We start from the raw sequence: 11,425 nt of genomic DNA on the forward strand, positions 1-11,425 counted from the left end.
TTTTTCAGAAGTCCAAGTCCTTTTATTCAAATTGAAAGCCAATATTTTGTTTTGATAATACTTATACTGGACGACTGAATAAACGTCGAAATGGAAGGATGCACCTTTATGCACATACTCTAAATAATGAAGATCGTTAATACAGTCACGACGAAATTGCCAATTTACGTTTGCAACAGGAGTCAGGAATGCATCTTCCATCAATCTTGAAATTTATTGACACAGAACGGAAAATTCAGAAAGGAAGTGTTGCATAACTAGAATAGTTTATCGCTGATTATCCATCCCAAATAAAAAGCAAAGAAAAAAGAAAGATAGAGATACTGACGAACAAATAAAAAAATGTGTAATGGATATTGAATAGTTAGATCCCATTGAATTCCTGAAGAGTGTTGCTCATAATTATGGAATGAAGAAGTAAGTTCTAAAAATAAATAGCTTTATTATTTTTTATTCATTTCTTGTGAAATATATTCGTAATTTATGTTTTCAATTTACATTACTCTATTGGTGTTTCATTATGATCCTTGATTCCTTAAATAAACTAAAGTCATATTGAAATTTAGTTTCTTTCGGGCGAAACAGTCAAGATACCTAGCCGGCCGTAACAAGTAGTCCAATTATTCTTTTTATGTCGAATCAGCTACGCCGAATCAGTGACGACAAATGGCTTACGTCGAGAGACACCAAAGCTTGTTTAATTTCATCCCTATCTCCTTTCTTAACTCTTATTTTTTTCCCTGGTGGGGCCCGTGGGCTTTTAGCATCCTGCTTTTCCAACTAGAATTGTACCTATGCTAGTAAAATGATATTAATAGTAAGAGATTTAATAGAAAGTAACTGTTATATAAATTATCAAATGTTAGTTCAGCGGCCCTCGTAAATATAATATAAATTATGATATAGGAAATATAGTCTTTTGGGAAAGGCCTATGTACTGGGATTTAGTAATCAACGTTAGTCCAATCATTTATTCTCAATAATAATACTAATAGTTAAGGAAAGAAAATTTTCAGGTAATTCTAACAATTACAGATCAATTTCACAAACTAGCAGTTAGAAAATTACTGAATAAAAGTTAAATCCTACACTGAATTGGTGTTTGCATAGCAGTAGAACTTTGTAAGATCGCAATTTGGCTAAGAAACAAAACGCTTAAACCTTGACTCTTTCAGTGTAAAAATTATATGTGTAGCAGTTTTGAATGAAAGAATATTACATTACTTATATATTTCGCCATTCACAAGGAATTCAATTTCAAAATCATTAAATCATATTGCTATTTTATTAGAAACTTTATTGGTGGAAAAACATTCTCTTATAGAGAATATTTCATCTGAATCTTGCAACCTTGACTGTAGTGTGCGGCGGGGGTGGGAGTGGGGGGGTGGGGGGGTGTCTTTGCTTTGGCAGATGAGTGTAAAGTTGTTTCAATGATACTGGCAGTGCAAAGTAGCCTTTACATGAGTAACATTTCAATTTATCAATATACTACTCTTCAAACTGTCTTCGTCACTTATAAAGAATAATAACTCCCTTTCTAAAATACAAGTTTGGACTGGTTTTCTTAGTTTCAGACTTTCTGCGGAGAAAAGCCAACCCATAATGTTTTACAAAAATAGTAGATGAATGCGAAAAAATAATATATATATATATATATATATATATATATATATATATATATATATATATATATGTGTGTGTGTGTGTGTATGTGTGTATATATATATTTGTGTCTATATACTACATATATATATATATATATATATATATATATATATATATATATATATATATATATATATATAGATATATATATATATATAGATATATATATATATATATATATATATATATATATATATATATACTACACAAATATATATATATATATATATATATATATATATATATATATATATATATATATACATATATATATATATATATATATATATATATATATATATATATATATATATATATATATATATATATATATATATATATAACTCTTACATCCGGCAACCCTCAAGTTTAACTCCAAGAAAAGGTAAAATGTTCGGGTTGAATATTCGACACCAACCTTGATTAGAAACCATATATTTATTTCCCACATATATCCCTACATTAAGGGATCGGTTACCTTATGTGCGTCCTCCATTGACTTTTATCAAAGGTATCGTGTTTTGTCAAAACTTCTTCTTTTCAACTAATCCTTTTTTACTTATCGGACCCTCTAATTCTCTTCATCCCTCTCAATCTTCCCCCACTCCACCTAACACGTTTGTCTCAAGCACTCCTCACTCCTTCTCTACAATTCATCCTCAACACGTGACCGTGCCAGTCGTGATACTCTTATCACCCTCCAATATTTACTATGGTGTCATTGTTCTTATTTCATCGTTTTACAATATTTCACATCAGCAAATCTTGATTGACATTTTCTTATCATATACTAGTCTGGATACCTCCCTCCACTTCACCAGGCTATGTTTATCCAAGTGTCAACTTCAGCTTCAAATCCTTTTTTATGACTTATTGTCGCGAACGAAGTGAGCGGCCTCATATGAAATGCCAAATTTATTTGAAGATATCTCACACAACCTGTACCTCAGTCATTCCCTAACTATATTTCTTGCAGCGAGGGTGAGGGGTGGGGGAGCCGCTGATATTGTTGGCGGTGGAGTCAATAACTCATATACCAATAAATATATTAAAATGAAATTTCACGGGAATATTTAGATATGTATAAGCTTAGTGTCTGCCAATTTTTATTTCCATACTAACTATAGGTTTGGCCTGGTGGTCACTTTTGTTCGCAAGTGACGACTTTTATCTAAAATATCAGTGTGGAGGAGCAAACTACTAGAATTTTACAGATATCCAAATCATTTTCACAATAGGGTTTGATGGGTGCTATGTGAACTACATTCATATCACTTTTTTTGTATTTATACTTGCAATAAAAAATTCACAGTGGCCATTTGATTTTCAGCGGTGCCATAAATTATACGTGGAATACTTTTCATATCTAAATGACATTTTCAGGGATTTATGGGATGGATATTTACATTGTCCACACCAACTTTAATGTTTTTATCTGCCATAGAAAAGCCACAGCAAACGTTTATTTTGGCATGGGTTGAATGGTTATTTTTGGCGGTGGAGTAAGGTGTCCTTGAATAATTCCCATATCCAAACCAAATTTAAGGGATTGATGGGAAGCATAGATTCTCTGTTCCTACCAAATTCCATGGTGATATCTACAATTGAAAAGGCACAGGTATAATGTGGCCTTCGTAAATGACATGTTGAATGTAACAACATTACAGTGAAGTTTGTGATAGTAAGCGACATCAACGAGGAACAAAGCCGATCTCATTAACAATATCCGTCCCCAGTTAACCTACATACTGAAAAGTAATATAGCCTACATCGAAATATGAATATACATATAACTAGCCAATATCCAGTACTTTGAATCATAGGGACTTTTGTGCTGAGTCACTGTCTGTACAAGCTTGCCGACCAGGGTTCGATTCCCGGCCGGAGCCAAGCTCTTGTCTTTGTATGATCTCGCCTGGGGCTCTGATCCCGAGGTCGTTAAGAGAATCCAGACATTAATGTATCAAAATTATATATGGCTTATTTGAATATGAAAAACACGTAAAAATGTGCAAAATTTATCATTAATTGAATGCCAAGTAACAAACTACCAATTAGCTACGATGATGAAGATGGGTTGATTTCAATTCTAAGTACAAAATACCTGAATTCGACAGGTATAAGTACAGAAGAATTGTCATTGACTTTTATCTTTCTTCGTGGCCAAGTGGGTTAGTCACTGTCTGTACAAGCTTGCCGACCAGGGTTCGATTCCCGGCCGGAGCCAAGCTCTTGTCTTTGTGTGATTTCGCCTGGGGCTCTGATCCCGAGGTCGTTAAGAGAATCCAGACATTAATGTATCAAAAATATATATGGCTTATTTGAATATGAAAAACACGTAAAAATGTGCAAAATTTATCATTAATTGAATGCCAAGTAACAAACTACCAATTAGCTACGATGGTGAAGATGGGTTGATTTCAATTCTAAGTACAAAATACCTGAATTCGACAGGTATAAGTACAGAAGAATTGTCATTGACTTTTATCTTTCTTCGTGGCCAAGTGGGTTAGTCACTGTCTGTACAAGCTTGCCGACCAGGGTTTGATTCCCGGCCGGAGCCAAGCTCTTGTCTTTGTGTGATTTCGCCTGGGGCTCTGATCCCGAGGTCGTTAAGAGAATCCAGACATTAATGTATCAAAAATATATATGGCTTATTTGAATATGAAAAACACGTAAAAATGTGCAAAATTTATCATTAATTGAATGCCAAGTAACAAACTACCAATTAGCTACGATGGTGAAGATGGGTTGATTTCAATTCTAAGTACAAAATACCTGAATTCGACAGGTATAAGTACAGAAGAATTGTCATTGACTTTTATCTTTCTTCGTGGCCAAGTGGGTTAGTCACTGTCTGTACAAGCTTGCCGACCAGGGTTCGATTCCCGGCCGGAGCCAAGCTCTTGTCTTTGTGTGATTTTGCCTGGGGCTCTGATCCCGAGGTCGTTAAGAGAATCCAGACATTAATGTATCAAAAATATATATGGCTTATTTGAATATGAAAAACACGTAAAAATGTGCAAAATTTATCATTAATTGAATGCCAAGTAACAAACTACCAATTAGCTACGATGGTGAAGATGGGTTGATTTCAATTCTAAGTACAAAATACCTGAATTCGACAAGTATAAGTACAGAAGAATTGTCATTGACTTTTATCTTTCTTCGTGGCCAAGTGGGTTAGTCACTGTCTGTACAAGCTTGCCGACCAGGGTTCGATTCCCGGCCGGAGCCAAGCTCTTGTCTTTGTGTGATTTTGCCTGGGGCTCTGATCCCGAGGTCGTTAAGAGAATCCAGACATTAATGTATCGAAAATATATATGGCTTATTTGAATATGAAAAACACGTAAAAATGTGCAAAATTTATCATTAATTGAATGCCAAGTAACAAACTACCAATTAGCTACGATGGTGAAGATGGGTTGATTTCAATTCTAAGTACAAAATACCTGAATTCGACAGGTATAAGTACAGAAGAATTGTCATTGACTTTTATCTTTCTTCGTGGCCAAGTGGGTTAGTCACTGTCTGTACAAGCTTGCCGACCAGGGTTCGATTCCCGGCCGGAGCCAAGCTCTTGTCTTTGTGTGATTTCGCCTGGGGCTCTGATCCCGAGGTCGTTAAGAGAATCCAGACATTAATGTATCAAAAATATATATGGCTTATTTGAATATGAAAAACACGTAAAAATGTGCAAAATTTATCATTAATTGAATGCCAAGTAACAAACTACCAATTAGCTACGATGGTGAAGATGGGTTGATTTCAATTCTAAGTACAAAATACCTGAATTCAACAGGTATAAGTACAGAAGAATTGTCATTGACTTTTATCTTTCTTCGTGGCCAAGTGGGTTAGTCACTGTCTGTACAAGCTTGCCGACCAGGGTTTGATTCCCGGCCGGAGCCAAGCTTTTGTCTTTGTGTGATTTCGCCTGGGGCTCTGATCCCGAGGTCGTTAAGAGAATCCAGACATTAATGTATCAAAAATATATATGGCTTATTTGAATATGAAAAACACGTAAAAATGTGCAAAATTTATCATTACTTGAATGCCAAGTAACAAACTACCAATTAGCTACGATGGTGAAGAGGGGTTGATTTCAATTCTAGGTACAAAATACCTGAATTCGACAGGTATAAGTACAGAAGAATTGTCATTGACTTTTATATTTCTTCGTGGCCAAGTGGGTTAGTCACTGTCTGTACAAGCTTGCCGACCAGGGTTCGATTCCCGGCCGGAGCCAAGCTCTTGTCTTTGTGTGATTTCGCCTGGGGCTCTGATCCCGAGGTCGTTAAGAGAATCCAGACATTAATGTATCAAAAATATATATGGCTTATTTGAATATGAAAAACACGTAAAAATGTGCAAAATTTATCATTAATTGAATGCCAAGTAACAAACTACCAATTAGCTACGATGGTGAAGATGGGTTGATTTCAATTCTAAGTACAAAATACCTGAATTCGACAGGTATAAGTATAGAAGAATTGTCATTGACTTTTATCTTTCTTCATGGCCAAGTGGGTTAGTCACTGTCTGTACAAGCTTGCCGACCAGGGTTCGATTTCCGGCCGGAGCCAAGCTCTTGTCTTTGTGTGATTTCGCCTGGGGCTCTGATCCCGAGGTCGTTAAGAGAATCCAGATATTAATGTATAAAAAAATATATATGGCTTATTTGAATATATATATATATATATATATATATATATATATATATATATATCTTCTAGTCCAAAAAAGAAGTTTGGTTACCGAATGCACAAATAAACGGAAATAACTATAAACAGGACTTTAGCTACAGAGTAAAGGTGCCAGATTTAAAAAGAAATTATATATGATTCTCCTCTTGTAGATCTTTTCACCAGCAAAAAAAAAAAAAAAAAAAAAAAAAAAAAAACAGGATTCACTCCCAATTTGGGATCATAAACATAATGTTTACTTTTTCTTTTCCTCATCAATGAAATCTCTTATAATAAGTGATATTCATATTTAAAATATGCTATTATTGAATATAGATTTTTACATAGCCAATCCAATAAGATTTATCAAATTTATCTATTATATAGAAAAATATATCTGAAATTTTCATATTAATAGGAGAAAGTAAAAAAAAAATACATTTATAGAAATATAAAGTAAATCTCCTTTTTAAGAAAAGGTATATTTGTAATTTCTGAAAGAAAATTATATGTTGGTAGATGATTTTAAAGTAGTTGTGAATCTCGAACAGCATTACTCGACTCAAACAAGTAAAAACGAAAAAAGCAAGATATATCACCCTCCACCTTTTTGTCGCAAGTTTTGGAGAAGATTAAAAGGGGATGGAGTCAATAAGAGGATTACAAGATAAAAAAGGCCCCCAAAGTTTCGATAGACTGAAGCTAGGGTCGTCCACATAAAAAAAAAAAGAAAAAACAGAAAACACAAAACATAAATACGGCTAAAAAATACATTATAACTTCGAAATACATTGATGGTTATCTTTAGAGAATTATTGGTATATATTTAAATCTATCAAAAACCATAGCACTTCACAAGATATTATGAAGAACTGAAATGTATTAGTTTTACTAGGGAGTTACCAAAAAATTCGTGATTTTCTTTATTGCAAAGGAATAAAAGACACTAATGAATGTATATATATATATATATATATATATATATATATATATATATATATATATATATATATATATATACACACACACATATATATGTATATATATATATATATATATATATATATATATATATATATATATATATATATATATGTGTGTGTGTGTGTGTGTGTATATATATATATATATATATATATATATATATATATATATATATATATATATATATATATATATATATATATATATGAATTATTGATTTACGTTATAATGAAATTACACTGAAACTTCTACAAATTTAAGCCTTAGTTTATGAGATCATAAACAAAAGGTAAGGACTACGGACCAAATGATTGTCAGTTTAAAAGGAATCTCAGCCCAAAAGTCCCTATGATTCAAAGTACTGGATATTGGCTAGTTATATGTATATTTATATTTCGATGTAGGCTATATTACTTTTCAGTATATAGGTTAACTGGGGACGGATATTGTTAATGAGATCGGCTTTGTTCCTTGTTGATGTCGCTTACTATCACGCACTTCACTGTAATGTTGTTACATTCAACATGTCATTTACGAAGGCCACATTATACCTGTGCCTTTTCAATTGTAGATATCACCATGGAATTTAGTAGGAACAGAGAATCTATGCTTCCCATCAATCCCTGATATTTGGTTTGGATATGGGAATTATTCTAGGACACCTTACTCCACCGCCAAAAATAACCATTCAACCCATGCCAAAATAAACGTTTGCTGTGGCTTTTCTATGGCAGATAAAAACATTAAAGTTGGTGTGGACAATGTAAATATCCATCCCATAAATCCCTGAAAATGTCATTTAGATATGAAAAGTATTCCACGTATAATTTATGGCACCGCTGAAAATCAAATGGCCACTGTGAATTTTTTATTGCAAGTATAAATACAAAAAAAGTGATATGAATGTAGTTCACATAGCACCCATCAAACCCTATTGTGAAAATGATTTGGATATCTGTAAAATTCTAGTAGTTTGCTCCTCCACACTGATATTTTAGATAAAAGTCGTCACTTGCGAACAAAAGTGACCACCAGGCCAAACCTATAGTTAGTATGGAAATAAAAATTGGCAGACACTAAGCTTATACATATCTAAATATTCCCGTGAAATTTCATTTTAATATATTTATTGGTATATGAGTTATTGACTCCACCGCCAACAATATCAGCGGCTCCCCCACCCCTCACCCTCGCTGCAAGAAATATAGTTAGGGAATGACTGAGGTACAGGTTGTGTGAGATATCTTCAAATAAATTTGGCATTTCATATGAGGCCGCTCACTTCGTTCGCGACAATAAGTCATAAAAAAGAATTTGAAGCTGAAGTTGACACTTGGATAAACGTAGCCTGGTGAAGTGGAGGGAGGTATCCAGACTAGTATATGATAAGAAAATGTCAATCAAGATTTGCTGATGTGAAATATTGTAAAACGATGAAATAAGAACAATGACACCATAGTAAATATTGGAGGGTGATAAGAGTATCACGACTGGCACGGTCACGTGTTGAGGATGAATTGTAGAGAAGGAGTGAGGAGTGCTTGAGACAAACGTGTTAGGTGGAGTGGGGGAAGATTGAGAGGGATGAAGAGAATTAGAGGGTCCGATAAGTAAAAAAGGATTAGTTGAAAAGAAGAAGTTTTGACAAAACACGATACCTTTGATAAAAGTCAATGGAGGACGCACATAAGGTAACCGATCCCTTAATGTAGGGATATATGTGGGAAATAAATATATGGTTTCTAATCAAGGTTGGTGTCGAATATTCAACCCGAACATTTTACCTTTTCTTGGAGTTAAATTTGAGGGTTGCCGGATGTAAGAGTTATATATATATATATATATATATATATATATATATATATATATATATATATATATATATGTATATATATATATATATATGTATATATATATATATATATATATATATATATATATATATATATATATATATATATATATATATATATTTTGTGTGTGTATATATATATATATATATATATATATATATATATATATATATATATATATATATATATATATATATATATATATATATATATATATATATATATATATATATATGTAGTATATAGACACAAATATATATATACACACACACACACACACATATATATATATATATATATATATATATATATATATATATATATATATATATATATATTATTTTTTCGCATTCATCTACTATTTTTGTAAAACATTATGGGTTGGCTTTTCTCCGCAGAAAGTCTGAAACTAAGAAAACCAGTCCAAACTTGTATTTTAGAAAGGGAGTTATTATTCTTTATAAGTGACGAAGACAGTTTGAAGAGTAGTATATTGATAAATTGAAATGTTACTCATGTAAAGGCTACTTTGCACTGCCAGTATCATTGAAACAACTTTACACTCATCTGCCAAAGCAAAGACACCCCCCCACCCCCCCACTCCCACCCCCGCCGCACACTACAGTCAAGGTTGCAAGATTCAGATGAAATATTCTCTATAAGAGAATGTTTTTCCACCAATAAAGTTTCTAATAAAATAGCAATATGATTTAATGATTTTGAAATTGAATTCCTTGTGAATGGCGAAATATATAAGTAATGTAATATTCTTTCATTCAAAACTGCTACACATATAATTTTTACACTGAAAGAGTCAAGGTTTAAGCGTTTTGTTTCTTAGCCAAATTGCGATCTTACAAAGTTCTACTGCTATGCAAACACCAATTCAGTGTAGGATTTAACTTTTATTCAGTAATTTTCTAACTGCTAGTTTGTGAAATTGATCTGTAATTGTTAGAATTACCTGAAAATTTTCTTTCCTTAACTATTAGTATTATTATTGAGAATAAATGATTGGACTAACGTTGATTACTAAATCCCAGTACATAGGCCTTTCCCAAAAGACTATATTTCCTATATCATAATTTATATTATATTTACGAGGGCCGCTGAACTAACATTTGATAATTTATATAACAGTTACTTTCTATTAAATCTCTTACTATTAATATCATTTTACTAGCATAGGTACAATTCTAGTTGGAAAAGCAGGATGCTAAAAGCCCACGGGCCCCACCAGGGAAAAAAATAAGAGTTAAGAAAGGAGATAGGGATGAAATTAAACAAGCTTTGGTGTCTCTCGACGTAAGCCATTTGTCGTCACTGATTCGGCGTAGCTGATTCGACATAAAAAGAATAATTGGACTACTTGTTACGGCCGGCTAGGTATCTTGACTGTTTCGCCCGAAAGAAACTAAATTTCAATATGACTTTAGTTTATTTAAGGAATCAAGGATCATAATGAAACACCAATAGAGTAATGTAAATTGAAAACATAAATTACGAATATATTTCACAAGAAATGAATAAAAAATAATAAAGCTATTTATTTTTAGAACTTACTTCTTCATTCCATAATTATGAGCAACACTCTTCAGGAATTCAATGGGATCTAACTATTCAATATCCATTACACATTTTTTTATTTGTTCGTCAGTATCTCTATCTTTCTTTTTTCTTTGCTTTTTATTTGGGATGGATAATCAGCGATAAACTATTCTAGTTATGCAACACTTCCTTTCTGAATTTTCCGTTCTGTGTCAATAAATTTCAAGATTGATGGAAGATGCATTCCTGACTCCTGTTGCAAACGTAAATTGGCAATTTCGTCGTGACTGTATTAACGATCTTCATTATTTAGAGTATGTGCATAAAGGTGCATCCTTCCATTTCGACGTTTATTCAGTCGTCCAGTATAAGTATTATCAAAACAAAATATTGGCTTTCAATTTGAATAAAAGGACTTGGACTTCTGAAAAATATTAAGTACCACTCAAGGAGATATATTATAAAAATCCTCCCAATATATACTATTTTTGTTTTCATTTTATTATTTGAACAAATTTAACTATAGCAACGAAGTACTAAAGAGAGAGAGAGAGAGAGAGAGAGAGAGAGAGAGAGAGAGAGAGAGAGAGAGAGAGAGAGAGAGAGAGAGAGAGAGAGAGAGAGACTTACAAGGACTTTGGAAGTCGTAAAGACTTTTTATTCCATTCGCAGACTCCATTTGCTCTT

This window comes from Palaemon carinicauda, chromosome 23 (assembly GCF_036898095.1).
Source record: "Palaemon carinicauda isolate YSFRI2023 chromosome 23, ASM3689809v2, whole genome shotgun sequence".
Classification (NCBI taxonomy): Eukaryota; Metazoa; Arthropoda; class Malacostraca; order Decapoda; family Palaemonidae; genus Palaemon; species Palaemon carinicauda.